Source organism: Triticum dicoccoides, chromosome 1B, assembly GCF_002162155.2.
Source record: "Triticum dicoccoides isolate Atlit2015 ecotype Zavitan chromosome 1B, WEW_v2.0, whole genome shotgun sequence".
NCBI classification, from domain to species: domain Eukaryota; kingdom Viridiplantae; phylum Streptophyta; class Magnoliopsida; order Poales; family Poaceae; genus Triticum; species Triticum dicoccoides.
The window spans coordinates 21879932-21886496 of NC_041381.1; the positions used below are offsets into that span (position 1 = coordinate 21879932).

The following is a 6565-nucleotide window of genomic DNA, read 5'->3' on the forward strand; positions in this document are numbered from 1 at the left end:
AGGGCCTCTTCTCTTCGCGTTCCTTCGCCGACTTCGGCCTCCGCCTCCACCCTAACCCTAAACCCTAAACCCTCTGCGCCCGCCCGCCTCCAAGGTCCCTCCCTCCTCTCTCCCTCTCCGACTCCCCGTGTGTGTCTCCCGACGCCCTGGTGGTATGGCTGTCCCCTCGGTGAACATATAATTTTTTTAGCTCACCCCCTAATGTAGCCCACGTATTATTATTTTTGAGACAAATCTGTGCATATGGCATCCAAATTGTCCAATCTGAATGATTGAAATGATATTCGTAGTTTGAAGTAGTACAAGTTTGACCAAAGACATGTCCAAAACGTCACCCACCTAGACCTAGTTCTGAATCTGTGATATGGAGAGAGTAATATGTCCAAAACGTCGCATATGCATTCTATTGGATTTGTGCATAGGAACCTAGCTTGTTCGCCGTCTTCATTTCAGAAATGACTATTTTTCTGACCTTCCATGTCACCTTAATTTACAGTGCAATTTTGAGAAGTAGACAGTTCAATAATCTCCTTTGCATTAAAACCAGTGCCTAGGTATAGTGTTTCCTTCATTCTCATGTCTAACAGGCCCAATAAATGGATCAAAAGAATAACCAAGTACACATAGTTAACACTATATTTGTTTAAAAAAACACCAGATTCACTTTTAGAGCAGCTCTCTAAAAGAGTTTGTTCAGAATTAAAAAGAACACTCAAGGTACCATTTTACAGTTGCCTTCTATTTATTTCCAACATATTGCCGTGTATGTTGCGCAGTTGGACAAAATAAAAACAAGATGATTATAAACATTCGAATGTCCATCCATCTCCTTCCAAGATAGTTTCCGATGCTCATCTCTGACAAAAGAATGTCTTGCCGTCTTCAGAACATTTGATCCATTGTGTTGAGAACCATGCAAGGAAGTTGTCTCCGCAGTCTGCAAAACTGTTCGAATCTTACTCATCACCATGCGTTTCATTAGGTTTCCATTTGGATATAGCATAAATTACTCTCCCTTTCCATCCTTGTAGCAGCCAGGCGCAATCTTCAACAGCAAAGAATTCCTCATGATAATGTAAGTTCTTCATGTGTACTATCTTCTTTAAGATGCCTTGATCTACGGGAAGCTGCTGGAACCCAGCCTTGAGGAACCTTCCTTGCCACTGCCTGTAACTTTCTGGCCTGTGAGTCCTTTCTGCATCCTCACATGCTATTATGTTAAGTGCATCCCGCCCAAATGGGATCCTCTCAAGCATCTTTCTTGCTTCGTTATCCCGTGGAACATTTGCATCAAGCATGTCAAACACTGAAGAGTAATGGAGCATAACTTCTTTGAATCGTTGTATGAAGAAGGGAGAACTATGTAACCCGTTCACAGTGCCAGAAATAAAAACCTTTGGGTTCATCCTCCTCATAGTTTTCAGCACCTCGTCCCTTGCACTATTTATGCCATCGGTTTCATGACCAATATTCTTCATCCGGAATATGCAGTTGATTATGAGAACTTCATCCTCGTCAATGTTAAGATCCTCAATTTTAACGGTGTCCCATCTTGAAGCGGCAATGCCCTCATACTGAAAAGGTACCCTGAACATGTTTGCATAATCAGCCAACTGCTTCCCTGTCTCCTCGATCATTTCGCAGGGGCGAAAACCTGACTGAGCAACGTCTATAGCTGTGATCCGAAGCTTAGGGGCTCCCTCTTCTTGATGTGCAAACTTCTGAATCATTAATGGCCACTGAAAGCCATAGCCAATGCCAAAATCAATGATGTGCACCTTTGGTTGCCCTTTTGAGACATCAAGAATAGCTTGGCTTGCAAAGTAATATAGCGTCCTGACAAAAGGGCAAGTTGCAACGAAAAGGCTGTAAGCCTCTAACCAATCCGTGGGACTTGTCCGCCTCTCCATGAGGGTGCGATAAACCTGACTCCCGCTCCCAGCCAAGCGTGCCTCAAGGCCATCCGCCAAGTAAAATGCCAGTCTCTCAGTGCAATCACCATCTGCTGAAGAGTGTTGTCTTATCTTCAATAGCAGTTCACTGGCCAACAGGTAGCTGTTTTCTGCCACAGCTTGTGCACAATGGATGAGGAGAGTCCTGAGATCAACTAACTCTTTCCTCGGTTGCATCCTAGCCCTTAGCTTCTGACGTCCTTTGCTCCGGCCTTTCACTGAATTCTTGTTTCCTTCCACTGACATCCCTCTTGTCAGTCTTGTTGTTTGATCGGAACTCTTCCAACCATAGCATAGCAGAACTCGGTCGAAATTTTCATTTCAAGTTATTGCACAAGTGGTGAAGACAAGATGTTTATTGTTCCTTCCTTCCAAGACATCCCAGTTTTCGCTCCTCTTTCCTACTGTCTCCTTTATAGTCAGTTTGGAAATAGAAAGTATGTCATTCTCTAAATATATCACCAGCTTGCCAATACGTGGAGCAAACATCGTTGCCTCCTCGATGCCTCTTCTCTGACAATGCAAGGCAGGGAAACCAGATCTAGAAGTCGGTCCAACACTTATCGACAGCCTGTTTTGTAGAGAAAGACTCCTATTGCCGGTATATGGACTCAACAGGTTTGTTAAGGGCTGTAACACGCTGTAACTGGAACAGTTATTACTGAAGCTTGTGCTCCAGAGCCTCTTGTAATAGCTGGTACCACTCTTATCAGGGTTATCTGGTTTGTTGTTGCTATGCATTGGCGGACAGTTAGTAGCCGGCGCGTATTCCTCCCCAAGAATGTCACGGAATGGCTTCTCAGCAGCCTGGAGGGCAGCCTCCCCTTGGCATATGTCGACCCTCTCGTCGACGTCATCCATCAGCATGTGGCTTATGTAGTGAAGGGCATGATTTGATCTGATCCGGCGGTGCTCAGGGCTGCCCCCTGTAGCAATCTTAAATTGGTCTTGTCCATGGCTGCTGTTGACACTTGCTTGATTGGCTGGGGAGAGAACTGTGGAGTGTGGACCACTCAGGTCGTGGTTGTACACGGTAAGTTGCTGCTGGGAAGAGAAATCACCCTTGTATGATTGGTTGGTTGCTATGACAGTCTCCAGATTGTCACAGGGAGGTTCAGTTGCCATTGTGGAAAGTCTGATTTCCACCTCAATATGTGATATATTATGCTTCTTTGTCCCACAGCAAATGAATCAACTTCTTTCCTGGACGAAGAAAAAGGGAAATGGAAACTAAATTATGTGAGACGAATTTTTGTTCACCTTGCTCATGTCCTATAATCCCGCAGCGCAAAAAGGAGTTCTGCTTCTTCCTTTTTATTAGAGATTCAGCTTATGATTGTTTTTGCATGCCATACTGATTGGAAAAAAAATCCATAGGCTTGCAGACACGAGAACAGCTGTTTTAGCCAGTTAAACATAGAACGTTTAAGCATCCATAACTAAAGCAATTTTACCAAAAAACGGTTTCCCCCCACTTTGTATTTCAAAGCACCAACCAACAGTACAAACGCGATGCTGGGGCGAGCAGCACAACAAGCCCAAAGAAGAAAGGAAGAAGAAACAAATGCCAACAACGGCAACTCGACTAAGCGCAGAAGCCCCGCCACCGCTGCGCCCTCCAGAGACACTACACCACAGCCCGAGGTTCTGAGTGCCGCGTACCAAACAGCACCTCCAAGAAGGTATGCGACGTCGACGACGCTGCTGCCTGGACGAGTCCTAGGGTTTCCCCCGGTACGCGGAGGGAAGTGGAGAATGGCTACCACCGACACCCTTCAAGAAGGAATGGTGGCACCCGCCGGTGTCACCGCATCGAAGCCGGACGAGCCGGCAAGGATTTCTCCCGCACGCCAAACACCACCGCCCATTCGGAGCCTACCAACCAAACCACCGCCCAATGCGCCATCACGGTTGCGCCGCCACCCACGCCGTCTCACTACGAGCACCAACACGAGGCCGAGAAGACCGGAGAGAAGCGCCACACGACGAGAGCAGCAGCACCAAGGCCGAGCGGGAGGGAACCACCTCCACCGCCGTCGTGCGAGAAGCCCGTGCCTCGGCACCATCGCGGTAGCCGACCGGACACGGCAGCGGGGCATACCAGGCCACCCCTGGCCCGGCTAGGCCTGAAACGGGCCCGCTAAGCCCCGCCAGCAGTGCTGCAGCAGGTTGGCGTCGACACCGCCAGCCCCCGTCGCGCAACGCCGCTCCCCTGCCTCCTGGGAATCACGCCGCCAACCCACCCCGCCGCCGGCCTGGCCAAGACCAGATGGGCCCCATAGGGCCTAGATCTGGGCCGAGCTCCGCCGCCAGGACGTGCCGCAGCACCACCCCGCCGCCAACGACGACACCGCCGTCCAGCCGCTCGCCCGCCCTGCGACGAGGCACCCCGCTGCCAGCAAGGCCGTCGCTGCCGAGGAGCACCCCCTGGCGCAGCTCCGCCCCACAGCGCCACCCCGCCGCCAACGACGCCTCCGCCGTCCAGCCGCTCGCCCGCCCTGCGACGAGGCACCCCGCCGCCAGCAAGACCGTCGCCGCCGAGGAGCACCCCCCGGCGCAGCTCCGCCCCATGCCACCGGGAGGGGAAAGGCAGGGGGGCCGCTGCCACCAGCGGCCCCGGGGCCAGGCCGGCTGCGGGCGCCAGCGACGGCGGCGGGGAGGAGGGGAAGAAGGGGGCTGGAGGTGGGAGAGATCGGGGTGATCTGAGCAAGTAGCAAAAGTAGGGAAGCACACACCTTGGTTATTAAGCAGGAGCAGCAGCAGCAGCATCAGCATCAGATCCAATGCTTAGAGAGAAGAGTAGCGGGGATGAGGACTATGAGAGAAGAGTAGTGAGGCTGTGGTGTTGATGTGAGCTAAATTTGTCGTTCCTCTACCTTATGGCTTAGTTCCCAATGTCATGAGACTGTGACGGAGAATGGTTCAGATTACAAGCAATTATTCTGTCGATTAGTTCTAGGCCCGGCCGTGCACCAGACCTATAAAAAAGGGTTTATTAGGAGCGCTGGCCTGGGTTTCAGTCATTATTAAGGTTCCTAATTGAATTGTTAAAACAAAAGGAGATGCACTGTTTAAAGAAATTTGTCTTTTTTTCCACTTGATGTATATAATGGAAAAATTAGCAATTAGCTGGTACTCAAAGAAAAAGGAAGGCACTATTCAAAGAAACATGTATTGTTTCTCACTTGATAGTTTATAGTATATAGGTATACTGGTATTCAAAAGAAAAAAGAAGGCACTATTCAAAGAATGGCTGAGTTTTTGGATGGTAGTTTGTTGTACTTTATCTCATTATACCATCAGACTTTTTTCATAATTATTTTCTCTTTGTTTTGAGAGTGGTATAGTGGTATCATATAAAGCTTTGAGATTGGTCACGTATGTGTGATAAATTGGATGAGTTACCACCATCTTCACTAACTACCTAGTATATGCTTGGTTTCTGCAGATGCAACTTTATAGGGTCTATTGCATTTTTTGACGTTGCCTTTGACCACGAATCCGGTGATATGTACTTATATAGTGTACGCGTTTGGGAGCATCAATCCTAGCCACTGGTCTCCTAAATCTAACGGCTGGGATTAGAGGGATTTGCAGTGAACAGTAGCCTGCAGCCGAATCTCCTGGGTTCTGAAACCATCGCATTGTTCCTCCTAGAAAAGAAGACATATGCCTCTTCTGCCATGTTGCGATTGTCAGGTTGTGATGAGTAAAAAATAAACGTAGGCTGTGAGCCCATGCGAAATGGTCCAGGAGGAGAAACAAAAGCTGAAGTAAACAATTTGTGGGTTCCACCACGTACATCTTTCTTTATTTTCTTCAAAAAAAAAATTGGGTGACAGCAGGCAGTGGTTGTATTGTACTAGCAATTAGTAAATTTCTAAACTTCAATTTGGGCCCATCAACAATATAATTTTTTGCCCGGAATTCATTTACAAAGTAATGTATGTTTTTTTCTCTCCTTTTGTCAGAATCACAACATACTGTTAAGACGTGCATTGCACGTGCATACACACTAGTAGCAATAATATATGATGTGCATGTTACAAAAACGTATACCACTAAATTACCTGAAAATAGTTTATAATAATATAATTTTAACTATCATACATCTCATATATTACTACTTTTATTAGTTTTTAGAGGCAACCTTAAACAATGTATTAGACGCTATATAATTCTATGGAGGAGGTATTAAAAGTACACACTTGCCAGGCAATTCAAATAGGCTTTTGAGATTTCAGAATTCTACTAGGCTAATGCACAAGATTTGAATGAACTGAGGCCTCCAAATGAGGGACATAGAACAATAGGGACATTTTCGTTCATACTCCCTATGTCCCATAATATAGCTACGCATTGATTTTTGCAAAAGTCAAGAGTCATGAACTTTGATAGTTTATAGAGAAATTTATCTATATCTACAATACCAAATATACATCATAAGAAAATATATTTCCTGGTCAATCTAGTGGTATAGATTTAGTATTCTACTTGTTTGCAAATTTTCTAAAAACCTAAACAGATCTTATATAGTTTGAATTAAAAAAAGTCTAATACATACTGTGTTTTGGGATGGAGGGACCATTGCGGTAATGGGTGTGATTCTTTTG

At 46.7% G+C, this 6565-nt stretch overlaps 1 pseudogene; it reads right to left on the minus strand.

Moving 5' to 3' along the window:
* Positions 1-851: 851 nt before the first annotated feature.
* On the minus strand, positions 852-3077 carry LOC119350023 (annotated as a pseudogene).
* Between the last annotated feature and the right edge of the window lie 3488 nt (positions 3078-6565).